This window comes from Rana temporaria, chromosome 7 (genome assembly GCF_905171775.1).
Source record: "Rana temporaria chromosome 7, aRanTem1.1, whole genome shotgun sequence".
NCBI classification, from domain to species: domain Eukaryota; kingdom Metazoa; phylum Chordata; class Amphibia; order Anura; family Ranidae; genus Rana; species Rana temporaria.
Window position 1 is genome coordinate 159,396,589 of NC_053495.1, and position 15,881 is coordinate 159,412,469.

Sequence of the window (15,881 nt, forward strand, 5' to 3'; positions counted from 1 at the left end):
TTAAGAGGTCAGCATTTAATGTTATTGTTATGGTGGGCTTTTACTAAACAGGGGAAATTCAGCTGGTAATCCAGCTAATTTCAAAGTACATTTGACTTGACCTTTAAAAAAAAAGTCTAGACTAGCAGCACTAGCTTTGAGGTCAAACACAAGTCACATATCAGACAGCCATTTAATAACCGTGGTCAGCAGCGTCAACCATTCACCTGCCGGCCAGACCGATCTCCCTGGTGCCATCTCATGCTCCCAGACAAGGGCAAGGCAATGTCTCATCCTCTATTTCCCCACTATCTCTTTTTTGCATGAGAAAACACAAGAACCTAGAGGATGTGATTAAGTCGTGTCACCAATCTTACACAAGACCAGTTGGAGCTCAAATCTGATTGGGCGTTACAGGCTGTGGCACCATATATCAATGGATAAGTGTTGGTGCATGACCTGCTGCAACTGGTTTATGCCTACGCTTGGATTATTTTTTGGGTTTAATTACCGCTGAACACCTCAGAAATGTATCGTTATCATTAAATGTTACAGTCTACTCTAAGATCAGGGCAAATTTCTCACATTACAACAGCTGTAGTGTTATCCAGGTTCTGTGTGCGTTTGTGAGCTAGAATAAAATGTCTCTGTCCAGACTTAAGTAAAAAGCTTAGTCTTACATTTTAGGCCCTGAATTTTTAATTAGTTAAAGGAAAATCACTCGGGGGTCATTGTGCTGTTTGTGTGAACTGTCTTTGTGTTGCAAAATGGAATCATTTTGGAAAAAAATTGTATTATCGGATATCTTGTTGCTGGTATAGATGAGCGCGAATTAGCGCTAAAACTGGATGTGAAAAATAACCAGATTGGGCAGTTCACCAAGGTTTGTATCCTCACCTATACTTATCTCTTCGGAGCTACATTTTCTCCTTCTACAATGATGGACACTTAACAAGAGTGCTATGTACATGCAAATACTTCTCTCTGTGCAATGCCGGAAAGAAGACACAATCTAATCAGGAGCTTGGGGTGGAGACTGTATTATAATTCAAATAACTTGTTTTTGTCCATAATTTAAAAAGAAAAAATAAACTATGAAAAATAAGTTGTGGGATTTTGATGGGGGATTTTTTGTGAAAGAGAATAAAAATATATAAAAACAAAATTGTAAATAATTCTCAATATTTCCTGTCTTTTATTGACTTTTTCAGTCTGGAAATAAAACTCGAAAAAGGCAAATATTTTGTGTTGTTGTTGTTACCCTTGTAATAGTCATGAAACTGTTTGTTTTTTCTTTGTGTTGCTTTTTTCTGTAGCGTGAATCTGTGCTTTACCCATGCAGGAAAAAATTGACAGGTCTACTTTGATGCTGGCCACACCAGTTGCACAAACTCACCTTCTCTTAGCTTATTTACTATGGCCCAGATTCAGAAAGAAGTTACGCTGGCGTATCTATTGATACGCCGCGTAACTTCTAGGATGCTCCGGCGTATCTTTTTTCTGTATTTAGAAAACAAGATACGCCAGGATTTTGCTAAGATCCGACTGGCGTAAGCCTCTTACGCCGTCGTATCTTAGTTGCATCTTTACGCTGGCCGCTAGGTGGCGCTTCCGTATATTTACGCGTCGAATATGCAAATTAGGTAGATACGCCGATTCAGAAACGTACGTCCGCCCGGCGCATTTTTTTACGTTGTTTACGTAAGGCTTTTTCAGGTGTAAAGTTACCCCTCATAAAGTAGGGTTAAGTCATGTTAGGTATGGACGTCGGAAACGTACAAACTAGGGTTGTCCCGATACCGATACCAGTATCGGTATCGGGACTGATACCGAGTATTTGCGGGAGTACTTGTACTCCCGCAAATACCCCCGATACCTAAATAGAATACTTGCCCCTATACATGCCGCGTATAGACACTCCCCCTTGCTCGGGATCTGTCCAATCCTGAGCAAGGGGGAGTGTCTATACGCGGCGCAGCGGGGAATACTACAGCTATTCAAATGAAAGCTGTGATGTTCCCTGCACGCTGTTTAACCCATGCGGCGGCGGCATCTAGGTATGGAGGGACATGGCTGTATATAGGGGGGACATGGCTGGATATAGGGGGGACATGGCTGCATATGTGGGGGGACATGGCTGCATATGTGGGGGGACATGGCTGCATATGTGGGGGGACATGGCTGCATATGTGGGGGGCCATGGCTGCATATGTGGGGGACATGGCTGCATTTGTGGGGGACATGGCTGCATTTGGGGACACATTTAAAAAAAAGTATCGGTATTCGGTATCGGCGAGTACTTGAAAAAAAGTATCGGTACTTGTACTCGGTCCTAAAAAAGTGGTATCGGGACAACCCTAGTACAAACAGTGTCGTATTTTACGTAGTTTGCGTAAGTCGTTCGCGAATAGGGCTGTACGCAAGTTACGTTCACGTCGAAAGCATTGACAGTTTGCGGCGTAATTTGGAACATGCGCACTTGGAAATGTTCACGGACGGCGCATGCGCCGTTCGTAAGAAACGTCAATTTACGTGGGGTCACAAGTAATTTAAATAAAACACGCCCACATCATCCACATTTGAATTAGGCGGGCTTTCACCGGTCCCGCAAGTTCTTTCTGAATACGGGACCTGCCGCTGTAAGTTACGGCGGCGTAGTGTATCTGAGATACGCTACGCCCCCCGAAAGATACGCAAATGTATCTGAATCCGGGCCTATGTTTCAGCTGCCATGGAACAATATATAGTTGCCAATATTCGGAAATATAATAATTGGGATATCACAATTGCGCCCGACTGATAACCCACTACTGCGCCAGTGTGGAAAAGAAGTTAAAGCGCCTAGCTGCTGTTTAAATAAATATTATGTGAAAATAGAGGAATATATTATATCCATCAAGTGCCAATATAAAACCACAGCGCTATGAGAATAAATAAATATTCAAATCTAAATATATACAAGTGTACAATGTGATAACACAATTATAAGTGATTAGACTCATACACTGTAAACATGCAAAAAAATTATTATATAATAATAAAAAGTGAAAAAAAGTCCGTGATGTAACATAAAAGACGTGAAGTATAAAGAGAAAAGTTCATGTAACTTCAATGTGATTAATCCACTTTTCCAGGATTTCCACCACACCTCAGTGTTCAGTGCTCCAATCCCCCCTCACAGTGGACACTCACCACAATACTATGCCTCCCACTCTCGTGTTTGGCTAACGAGCTTGTAATAAGAGTATCTCCACGGTGTCACCAGTAAATGAATTCCAGTATTAAATGCAAGGATGTTCCAAGTAGCAATGCACTTACAGGAGATTGGGCTCAGACCCCACTGAGGATTATAAATCTTAACTAGATGCTCTAGTTTGTTGGGGATACCGGACCAAGGCCCTCAATGCCAAAGAAAAAGCCTATCTGGCCCCCTCTGTGTGTAGGACTCCTGTGATATACACGCTTCCGAAGATTCATAAGCACCCAACAGTCCCACCGGCCCGGCCCATTGTAAATGGGATTGGATCAGTGACTGCCAGGTTGGGAGAGTACTTAGACAAGTTCCTCCAGCCCAGTGTTCGTAACACTAAGGCGTTTCTGAAGGACACGACGGACTTATTGACATCTTTGGAGCTATTAAATATTAATCCTGAGTCCAACATTATTTTGGTAACAGCGGACGTAGCGTCCCTTTATACCATAATTCAACATGAGGACGCTGCGCTGGCATTAAATTGGGCACTGAGCAGGAGGGACGACATTCCCCATGTCCAAAAGAAATTTCTGGGCCATGCCTTAGAGTTCTGCATGGCGCATAACTATTTCTGGTTCAATGGCTTCTTCTTCTCGCAGCAGGTTGGCGTGGCTATGGGAGCAAAGTTTGCTCCCAGCCTCGCCAACCTGTTCATGGCGGAATGGGAGGATAGATATATCTTCCGCAACCAGAAACAACAGCTTATTTTCTACCGCAGACTCATCGACGATCTCTTACTCATTTGGGCGGGATCGGAGGTGGATCTGAGATTGTTCCTGACAGATCTTAATAACAATAGAAATAACATCAAGCTTGAATATAATATCAGTATGAGTTCAGTCGATTTCCTTGATGTCAATATTGAACATCTAAATGGAAAATTGAAGACCAAGGTACATTTCAAAACGACGGATCGGAACAGCTACTTGTCGATCCGAAGCGGGCATCACCCGGCGTGGATAAGCAATATTCCGAAAGGACAGTTCCTAAGAGTGAGGAGAAATTGTACTGAGGAATCTGACTATATAGAACAAGCAACTATGTTGAAACAGAGATTTGTACAGAAGGGGTACAATGAAACTAAATTGAATAACATCATAAGAGATGTAGCAGATGTACCGAGGGAACAGTGTCTAAGGAAGAAAGAATCTGTTGAATCCAATAGTCAACATCAATGGGGTTTTTTAACAGGTTTCCACTCTCAATATAAGGATATTGAAACCATCTTTCGTAAACATTGGTATATCCTGGCTAGAGATACACATTTGGGGACTGTAATACCAGAGCAGCCTCGGTTTATTTACCGAAAGGCACCAAATTTTGGAGATAGGGTTGTCCGAAAAATTCTGGATCCCCCCAATCCTTCTATAAAAATTGACTTAAAAGGTTTTTTTCCCTGTCGAAGGTGCATATGTTGTCGAACAGTACAAACACACAACAGGGGGAAATGTGAAATAATAGGAAGTGATGGTAGATCTTTTGAAATTAAAGAATTCAGAACGTGCAACTCCTCCTATGTAGTCTATTTATTATGGTGCCCGTGTGGTCTACTCTATGTGGGGAGAACTAAAAGATTGCTCAGGGTGCGAATCGCTGAACATTTACCGAACATAAAAAAGGGCTTTGAATATCACAGCGTCTCGATGCATTTTAAAAAGAGACATAAACAGGACCCATCTCTGATTCAATTTTGTGGGATCGACGTGGTGTACTTCGGTTGGAGGGGTTCAAACAGAATAAGGGACCTCTCACAGCGCGAAACCCAGTGGATATATCTGCTTAAATGTCTCCAGCCTCGGGGTTTAAATATAGAAGTTGACCTCAACTGCTTTATCAATAATTCTTGAGGTATATAGCTCCTTCACTATATTCTCCATACTCAGGTTGTTTATCTATGTCATTAATATATGTTATGGGTGAACATTTCATCTTCTAATGTTCGGTTCTGGGTTGTACCCAGTATTGAACTGCAGGGAAATAAGCTATATTAGCATGGGCGATACCAGTTTAAACCCTTATCTTTGCAGTTGTCAGTATTGTGGTTAGACACCTAGACTCTATGTAAATTCATCTGGTTATTATGATGTCTGGAATTTAATTCATTTAAACTTGTTTATCCTTAATCATTATTGATCATTAACCATTCATTCCATATTTAATTACTATTAATTGTTTAATTTAATTTAAACTCAATTTGTGTATTCATCTATATGCACGAGAGTTACCTTAAGGTATGTTGACCCGAATGGAATGGCTGGGCTCCTCTCGTGTTAATATGTAGATGTATAGAACATAATCTAATATAGTAATTTTTATATTTTTTATATTTAGTTTAATATGAATCAAATATTTTAGTTAATAATTCTACAATATATGTATGTCAGATCATAGTTATAGTGCTAATTTTAATTTTTAATGATGTAAGTACTCTATTTATCTAATGAATGTATGACCATTATTGAGATGTGTGTCAAAACTGAGGATTGGTGGTCACGGGAGACTGTCCCCTTTTTTAGATCATTATTTACCCCCAGTTTTTGATTATGCCCACACAAATTTCATTTTTTAATCTATATTTGTACTACTATCAACCTGACAGTTTGTTATTTTTCTTTAAAAGTAGACCGTTGTGTGACATGTCAGTGTATCCGTTATACACCGCATTTCCGTCTGGGTTAATGCTGCGAATATTGTCTATTGGCCACGGGGTACACGTGACCAGTTGACTGCGTCCCCCGTTGTTAGGACAACGCGGCACCCTGACGATAGCCTACGCTCATTGGTCATCCTGCGGTAAACCGATTGGATACAAGAGAAGCGCAGCATGATTGGCTGCGCTCCTCGTTGCTGTAGTGATGAGTGAGACGCTATACACAGCTCCCGCCCATAGACAACGGCGATGATCTCACCCCATTGGACACTGAAGTACACGTGACCGGGTGATGTTCTCGCTGTCTCAGATGGTGCGATATACACACGCAAGAGGCGGGTTGTCAATCGTCACTGTCTGATCCTATTCGCTGATAGCATCCCTGAATATATATAAAAGAGGGGAAGGGGTGATTCGGCCATACCCATGAATAAGACAGGAAGTCGAAACATGTCGGGGCGTGGCCTAATCCATGTTTAAAAAGTTCCAAGTTACATCTAAGACTGCTAGCAGCCATCTCGTAGCTGTTTGGAATTACCAAAGATAAGAGTTATCGTTTGAAGTGGTGTGCTGTGCCGAGGATTGCGGTGAGATTATCCAGTTGACCGAGGGTCCGCCGTGACCACTGTTATCTGCAGTTGAGGATTTTGAAGTGTGCAGCGATCTGTTCATACACAAAGTTTTACATTTGAGTTTGTTTGTGAGTGCAACTTTTGGAGGTTCATTTGAGTGTTTTTATTAAACTGGTCTTACGTTTTTACACTATTGTGCACCTTTCCTTTTTTTGCATTGCTACTTGGAACATCCTTGCATTTAATACTGGAATTCATTTACTGGTGACACCGTGGAGATACTCTTATTACAAGCTCGTTAGCCAAACACGAGAGTGGGAGGCATAGTATTGTGGTGAGTGTCCACTGTGAGGGGGGATTGGAGCACTGAACACTGAGGTGTGGTGGAAGTCCTGGAAAAGTGGATTAATCACATTGAAGTTACATGAACTTTTCTCTTTATACTTCACGTCTTTTATGTTACATCACGGACTTTTTTTCACTTATTATTATTATATAATAATTTTTTTGCATGTTTACAGTGTATGAGTCTAATCACTTATAATTGTGTTATCACATTGTACACTTGTATATATTTAGATTTGAATATTTAAATATTCGGAAATAAATTGTAGGTCATAGACAAAAGTGTGTAAGCTAATAGAGAAGGCGTGCCTCACAGTGTATGTATGGCTTGTTGCGTCATACCGACCCCCCATGCTTTAATACGTTTTGGACAAATTATGTCCTTTGGGAACTTTGAAGAAAAAACAGGAAAATAATCCCCATAATTTGTGTCGGTAAGTTAAAATAAGTGTTATCACTCGCATTAGTGGGATAAAATAGGCCCCATCAGTGTAGTCAATGGAAGTAAATTGAGCCCCGTTTGCTGAACTTGTGGGATAAAAAAAGCCCCATCATTGTTGTGAGTGTAAGTAAACATGCCCATTGATGGTGTCAGTGGGATAAATTGGCTTCATCATTGGTGTTAATAGGAGGAGAATAACCCCTATTATGGTGTCAGTGAAGGTAATATATGGTGCACATCAATGGGGCAGTGGAAGCAAAATCAACCCAAAATCATTTAGTGGAAGTAAAGTAAGCCTCAATTTTTTGCTATCACTAGTAACAAAATAAAGTTGTTGATGGCAGTGGTAGAAGTATTGCTGTTCAATGGTTACTTACTTGAAGCTGCCATGCTGCTGCACTGCTTCTGCTGACTGGAACTATGCTGTGAGCATTAGGCAGGAGATCACTTTGTCCAGCAGTCAGTGCTGGAAAAATTGTAATCCAAGGTGCTATAAGAACATTGAAAAAGCTGCTAGCAATTAGTGTAGATATACAAAACAATGTGATAACAATAACAAAAAATAAATAAAAATTACAGCGCTCAGCACAATATAAAGAAAAGGAAAACACCTGAAGTGTTATGATAGTAAGTCCAACATTGAAAATATTCAAAATAATCAAACATACTGTAGAATAGTTCTTATGAAGAAGTATCAAGTAATATCAGGGCTTTTTTCAGCAGGAACGCGGGGGAACGCAGTTCCGGCACCTCCAGCACTGAATGTATGTAACGGCAAGGGGCGCTGGGGTGTGCTGGAGGTTCTATTAATGCTGTCTGCTTGGGGGTCTGTTGTTGCAGGGGGAGTCTATTTTTTGCGGGGCGGGTTTTTTTTGTTGCTTGGGGGTTAATGGTTACTGGGAGGGATTTACATTTGAAGTAGTAGTCTTCTGTTGCCGGCTGCTGGGGTCTTTATTCATGCAGGCTGCTAGGAGATCTATTGTTGCTGTCGGGGGTCAATAGTTTCTGAAGTTGATCTATTCGTGTGGGGGGCACATATTGTTGCGGGGATCTATTGTTGCTGGGGATGGGGCGGGGGTACTGTTGCTGAGAAAGTGTATTGTAGTGTTGGGGGTCTATAGTTGCTAGGGTGGATTTATGATTGCGGGGGAGGGGATCTATATTACTGCTTTCCTTGTGATCATTAACACATTCCATGCAACTTACTTAGCACCACGAAATGATACTTGGTTGTGTATTCTCTAAAAGGGGCAGTCTGAGAGGTGGGTAGGGGGTGGAACCAAGAGACACTGCTCGGAGGTAGGTAGGGGGTGGAACCAAGAGATGCTGCTCGGAGGTGGGTAGGGGGTGGAACCAAGAGACACTGCTAGGAGGTGAGTAGGGGGTGGAACCAAGAGACGCTGCTCGGAGGTGGGTAGGGGGTGGAACCAAGAGACACTGCTCGGAGGTGGGTAGGGGTGGAACCAAGAGACGCTGCTCGGAGGTGGGTAGGGGGTGGAACCAAGAGACACTGCTCGGAGGTGGGTAGGGGGTGAAACCAAGAGACGCTGCTCGGAGGTGGGTAGGGGGTGGAACCAAGAGACGCTGCTCGGAGGTGGGTAGGGGTCGGAAACAAGGGGTGACTCAGAAGTTGTTAGTACCTGCACCTATTTTCTGAGAAAAAAAGCCCTGAGTAATATGATTCTGGTGATCTCCCTCCTCTAGTGCTTTAATCACCCAGTGTGACTTCCACCAATGCCAGAAAAACTCTCTTACCAGATATAGTTGTTGTCTAATGAATAGAACAGAAAAAAAATCGCATATGATAAGAGCCAGGTCATCAGAGGTATGTCATTTTATTAGCTTGCACCCCTCTTTTTCGAATCACAGGACCCTCTTCAAAATGTATCCCAGAGCATGGATCATGACAAGGAAGTGTTATTTCTTATGGTAAAAACAGCTCAGCACAGCTCATCTGTAATAATAGGTCACCAACTACAAAAAATAAAAAATCCCACGGTACAGTATTTATTGGTGAACCAGCATAAAATACAAACATATAAAACAATTGTGCCTATTACATAAAAAAAACACCAATCCAACCAGGGATAATGGCGGCAGAACCTCACATGCAAAACATCATGTGTGACATAGCAGGCTTGCACTTACATCAAGGTCCAAAATCCCATGACTTGCCAGCAAGATCTGAGAATTTGGCAAAGACCATGATGGGTGCGGAGCATGCAATAAAAATGCAATGATACTGTCACATGGGAAGGGTATCACATACCAGTTGGAGCTGGTGTGTTTTTTGGTTGGGGGGACAACAAGCAACCACCCCTCTGGCACTTCACACCTCCACTCCCGCTGTCTGCCAGTCCACCCGCACTTACCCCATTGGCGGCGGGGATTGGCAGGCACATTGGGCAGTGGATCAGGCTGCGGCAGGCATCTGGCAGCATCTCCTGTGTCCTCTTCTCTCCTAAGATCACGGTGGCTTCTGTGTTAGAAAATTGATTATTAATTTGCTTTTCTAACACACCTGGGTGGGCTCCGAGCGCAATGCTCTGCGCTCCCAGTCCACCCTATTTTGAAGCCTATGAATCAGGTGCTTAAAAAAACACCCCTGCCGCTTTAATTCATGTGCCCGACATCCTGAAAGGGGCCAGATGCAGGAATAGGGGATGGCTATGGCAGTCGTAGATATATTCATGCTATGCATGAATCTACTGTATCCATTCTACATATAGGAGGTGGCGTGGATAGAGGGGGGGTGTCCATGTGCCCTTAACCTCTTGACCACCGCCCCATGTCAAAAAGACGTCCTCTTTTTAAAGTTGAATATCTCGATAACGGCAGCAGCTGCTGCCACAACCGAGATATTCATCTTTTCAGGGGGCGGTGGTGTACACGATAACGGCGGTCTCCGCGGCGGATTCGCCGCGAGATCGCCGTTATCGGTGGCGGGAGAGGGCCCCCCCCCCCCCTCCCGCCACTCTCCCGCGCCCTCCGCCGCTTACCGGAGCCGTCGGTAGCGGCGGAGGGGATCGGATGTGTCCGGCAGCTGAGCGGGGACGGGACTGAAGGATAAATCTCCTTCACCCGTCCTCATAGCTCTGCTGGGCGGAAGTGAAGTCAAAACGTCAGTCCCGCCCAGCCTCTTAAAGAAACATTTTTTTTTTTGTCATTTGAAAAAATGACATTTTTTTTTTTTTATTTTTTTTTTTGCATTTAAGTCTAATTATGAGATCTGAGGTCTTTTTGACCCCAGATCTCATATTTAAGAGGACCTGTCATGCTTTTTTCTATTACAAGGGATGTTTACATTCCTTGTAATAGGAATAAAAGTGATCAATTTTTTTTTTTTTTTTTCAGTGTAAAAAATTATAAAACTAAATAAAAATAAATAAGAAAAACAAAAAAAATTTTTTTAAAGCGCCCCGTCCCGACGAGCTCGCGCGCAGAAGCAAACGCATACGCGAGTAGCGCCCGCATATGAAAACGGTATTCAAACCACACAAGTGAGGTATCGCCGCGATCGTTAGAGTGAGAGCAATAATTCTAGCCCTAGACCTACTCTGCAACTCAAAAAATGCAACCTGTAGAATTTTTTAAACGTCGCCTATCGAGATTTTTAAGGGTAAAAGTTTGACGCCATGACACGAGCGGGCGCAATTTTTAAGCGTGACATGTTGGGTATCATTTTACTCGGCGTAACATTATCTTTCACAATATATAAAAAAATTGGGCAAAATATATTGTTGTCTTATTTTTTAATTCAAAAAAGTGATTTTTATCCAAAAAAAGTGCGCTTGTAAGACCGCTGCGCAAATACGGTGTGACAAAAAGTATTGCAATGACTGCCATTTTATTCCCTAGGATGTCTGCTAAAAAAAAATATATAATGTTTGGGGGTTCTGATTAATTTTCTAGCAAAAAAATTGTGATTTTCACATGAAGGAGAGAAGTGCCAGAATTCACCTGGTGGGCAAGTGATTAATGGACGGGCCACCCCTGCACATACCTTAATGGACGGGCCGCCCCGGAACATAAATAGGCGGTACCATGTATATTGTGTATATATTTTTCTTTGCCCCATCCAGAAGACATGAGCAAAGGTAAGGTGAGTGACTGATAGGGTCATCATTAAAGTGAACCTACTGTTTTGTCCTGCATGCTTTAACGAATACCTGTCATGAATAAAACATGGATACTGCCTTTGCAAAAATTGCTGTATATCTAGCGGCCTCAAAACTAAAAAAAAATCTAAACTCTTGGTCTGTATACTTGTTCTGGGTGAATAACTCATAAAATATTGAAGCCAAAAGGGCATCCTAATGCCCCGTACACACCATCACTTTATGTGATGAAAAAAAATGACATTTTCTGTGAAGTAAAAAATGACGTTTTTGAAACTTCAATTTTCAAAGACGAAGTTGCCTACACACCATAGTTTTTCTCACAATGTTCTAGCAAAGCGAGGTTACGTTCTCACCACTTTTTCCATTGAAGCTCACTTCTGGGCATGCGCAGGTGTAAAAACGTCTTTTAAAACAACGTTTTTTGCTACACACGGTCAATTTCTGTGAAGTAAAAAACGACGTTTTGAAAAACGACACATAAAATTGAAGCATGCTTCAATTTTTTTTGGTCGTTTTTTACAAGACATAAAACAACGTTTTCCCCCACACACGGTCAATTGAAGTGACGTTTTTAAAAATGTCGTTTTTTTTCATCACATAAAGTGATGGTGTGTACGGGGCATGACAGAAAGGGAATGAGCATATTTAATTAGAAGTCAATAATGGCAGTCTACACATTTCTCAAATGACAGGTCTTCTTTAAATGATTTCCTTCATAGGCCTTGTACACACGGTCGGACCAAACCGATGAGAATGGTCCGTCGGACCGTTTTCATCGGTTCACCTCTGAAGTAGCCGTACGGCCTGATATGTGTACACACCGTCAGTCCAAAATCAGATCGGGTCAGAATGCGGTGACGTCAAACACACGACGTGCTGAATAAAACTAAGTTCAATGCTTCCAAGCATCCGTCGACTTGATTCTGAGCATGTGCGGGTTTTGAACCGATGCTTTTCTGTACTAACCATAGGTTTGGTCCGATCGGGCAGCGGTCCATCGGTTCGGTTTTGAAGCATGTTTTAAAATTTTGGACCGAAGGAAAACAGACCGATGGCCTATACACACGGTCGGTTTGGTCCGATGAAACTGAACTTCGGTTCGGTCCGACCGTGTGTACGGGGCCTTAGGAGACCTCTTGGAAGCAGAACTTTGGTTTCATCCTTCTCAGTGCCAGATTTACAAAATGCTGAATTTCTGGCCTTTATTCTAATCCTTTTACTGTAAGTTGTGTATAAGCAACAGACTTCTTCAGCTTTAACTCCCATTTGGATTGTGCCTTTGGGTATTCACGCTCAACAAGGCCATCAAACAGCTGTCACTCTAAAACCTATCTTTCACGCACACTATGAAGTCACCTGTAAAAAGCTGAGAACAGCATAAGCCTGCAGCAGTGCTATGTGCAACATGAACATGCTGCATCTAGATGACAACAAATGTCACAGTAAATGCCACCTCTTCCATCACCGGCACTAATGAGGGGAGGGGAATGCTGATTATGAAGCTCCATGTATTTACAGAATATCATCTGCGTTTGTTTACTGTGACAAACCATCCGGATTCCACTCATCGTGAGGTAAACTGAGCCAGCTGTTTTATGCAGCAAGATCAAGAGATGGCAATAAGCCGTTCTAGAAAATAAATACATCCCGAACCGTCTAGATTTTATGTCACTGTTCACTATAGCACTTTGTGGTGATTATACATTTAAAGTGGACCTGGACTCCATGTGGGCTCAATTCACAAAAAATCTGAGGTAAAATACCATAGATTTTAACACATTGTTTTTGCAATTTACAAAAAAATAACGCTATATAAAAAATAAAAAAGAATGAGTTATTTCACTCTTGAAACCATGTTGCATTTTATCTCATGACATGATGGGATGGATACAGTGTAGAAGGATTAGAACCCCATGGCATCTGCGGCGCTGCACCGATTTCAAAAAGTAGTTCCTGTACCACTTTTTGCAATTTTGACCCGGAAACCTGAAACCTGCACACATGTCTCTGTAATCGCGGCCGAAATCGGGACTGACAGGTGGGAGTGAAATCGTGCGAGTTCAGCTGAACTCGCACGGCTTCACTCCCGCAGCCCAGTGTGAACCTGGGCTTAATCTCCCTTAGGCCTTGTACTCACGAGCAGACATGTCCGATGAAACCGGTCCGCGGACCGTTTTCATCGGACATGTCTGCCCGGGGACTTCTGTTCGATGGCTGTACACACCATCGAACAGAGGTCCGCGCGTAAACAATACGCGGGGCGTGTCCGCGGTGTCGCCGCGTCGATGACGCGGTGTCGCCGCGACAATGACGCGGCGACGACGGCGGCCTGCCCTTAAAATGCTTCCACGCATGCGTCAAAGTCATTCGACGCATGCGAGGGATGGCGGGCGGCCGGACATGTACGGTAGGTCTGTACAGACGACCGTACATGTCGGGGGGACAGGTTTCCAGCGGACTGTTTTAAAGCAAGTCCAGGAAACAGTTGTCCGCTGGAAACCTGTCCGATCCGCCCGAAAATGGTCCGCTCGGGCCTACACACGGCCAAACATGTCTGCTGAAACTGGTCTGCGGACCAGTTTCAGCAGACATGTTTGGTCGTGAGTACGGGGCCTAATGGGGACACAGACAGCAATAAAAACCTGACAGGGGTGCTAATCCATCTCCACTCTGTCCAAAACTAAAAAAAATAAACGTTTTGGGGCAGATCCTCAAAGAAATTACGCCGGCGTATCTCTAGATACGCCGCGTAATTTCAAATTTTGCGCGCCGTATCTTTGTTTTTGGTATCCACAAAACAAGATACGACGGCATCTGTGTTAGATCCGACAGGCGTATGTCTTCGCACACCGTCGGATCTTAGATGCAATTTTTCGGCTTCCGCTAGGTAGCGTTCCCGTCGTAATCCGCGTCAAGTATGCAAATTAGCTATTTCCGACGATCCACGAACGTACGACCGGCCTTTGCATTTTTTTACGTCGTTTCCGTTCGGCTTTTTTCCGGCGTATAGTTAAAGCTGCTATATGGTGGCGTACTCAATGTTAAGTATGGCCGTCGTTCCCGCGTCTAATTTTGAAATTTTACGTCGTTTGCGTAAGTCGTCCGTGAATGGGGCTGGCCGCCATTTACGTTCACGTTGAAAACAATGACGTCATTTGGAGCAATGCACCCTGGGAGTTTTTACGGACGGCGCATGTGCAGTTCGTTCGGCGTGGGGACGCGCTTCATTTAAATGAAACACGCCCCCTACCCGCCCAATTTGAATTCTGCGCTCTTACGCATGAGAGATATACTACGCCGCCGTAACTTACGGTGCAAATTCGTTGAGGATTCAAACCAAAGCCAAGTAAGTTACAGCGGCGTAGCGTATCTTACATATGCGCCGGGCGCAGCGTATGTATGTGGATCTGGCCCTTTGTCTTTAGTTATACTTTAAGTAAGTCAGCTCTGATGATTCTGTGGTTTTCCATATTTAGGTTTGTATGCCATGCGGTTGAGCAATTTTTATATTCCTTAAATACCTAGACCGCTACATAATTAACGCATGCATTTATTTATTTATTTCCTTCATGAATTGACTTTAATGCAGTTTTATTAGTTATTTACCTCATGTTTTTGGTTTGTGAGGTAAATAACTCATGAGGTAATAGCGCATTTTCAGCATCTCATGAGATAATTGAATTAGCGGACACATTTTCTCCAATTATCTCATGAGATATTCTTTAGTCTACTTTTAAACTAAAAGTGCCTGGCGTTAGCGGTAAAGCGCCGCTAGTTTTAGCAGCGTTTTTCTGTAGTTTTAGCGGTGCTTTTTAGCGAAAGGCAGTTTATGAACGGTGTATATACCGCTCCCAAACCACCCAAAGATGCTGCTTGCAGGACTTTTTCTAACGTCCCACAAGTGCAACAGGAGAGGCATGGAAGACGTTTTCTGGCATTTTACAGGTGCTGCAATACAAATTCAGCTATACATACACTAACTACAGAGGAGGGTAAATATATAATTTTACCCAATTTGGACATTTTCACTTAGGGTGTACTCACTTGTTTTGCCAGCGGTTTAGACATTAATGGCTGTGTGTTGAGTTATTTTGAGGGGATAGCAAATTTGCACTGCTATACAAGCTGTACACTCACTACTTTACAATGTAGCAAAGTTTAATTTCTTTAGTGTTGTCACATGAAAAGATATAATAAAATATTTACAAAAATGTGAGGTGTGTACTCACTTTTGTGAGATACTGTAAGAATAAAAAATAAAGAATGTAGCATACTTAGCATATTTGTCATTCAGGGCTGCTATATGAAAATATTTTTGCAGTAATAATAATGTAACAAAATAACAATAATGGCCACAAAATAAAGGCAGATAGAAAAAAATGGTAGTGTTCGTTGATGTTCAATGGTCTTTGAAGAGTTACCCCCTTACACTCAAATTTTCTCACCGCTCCAGGTGAGCCCCGTGAGCAATCAAGGGCTGTTGAACCACCAAGGTGCTGGCAATGCTGATGATAGCACA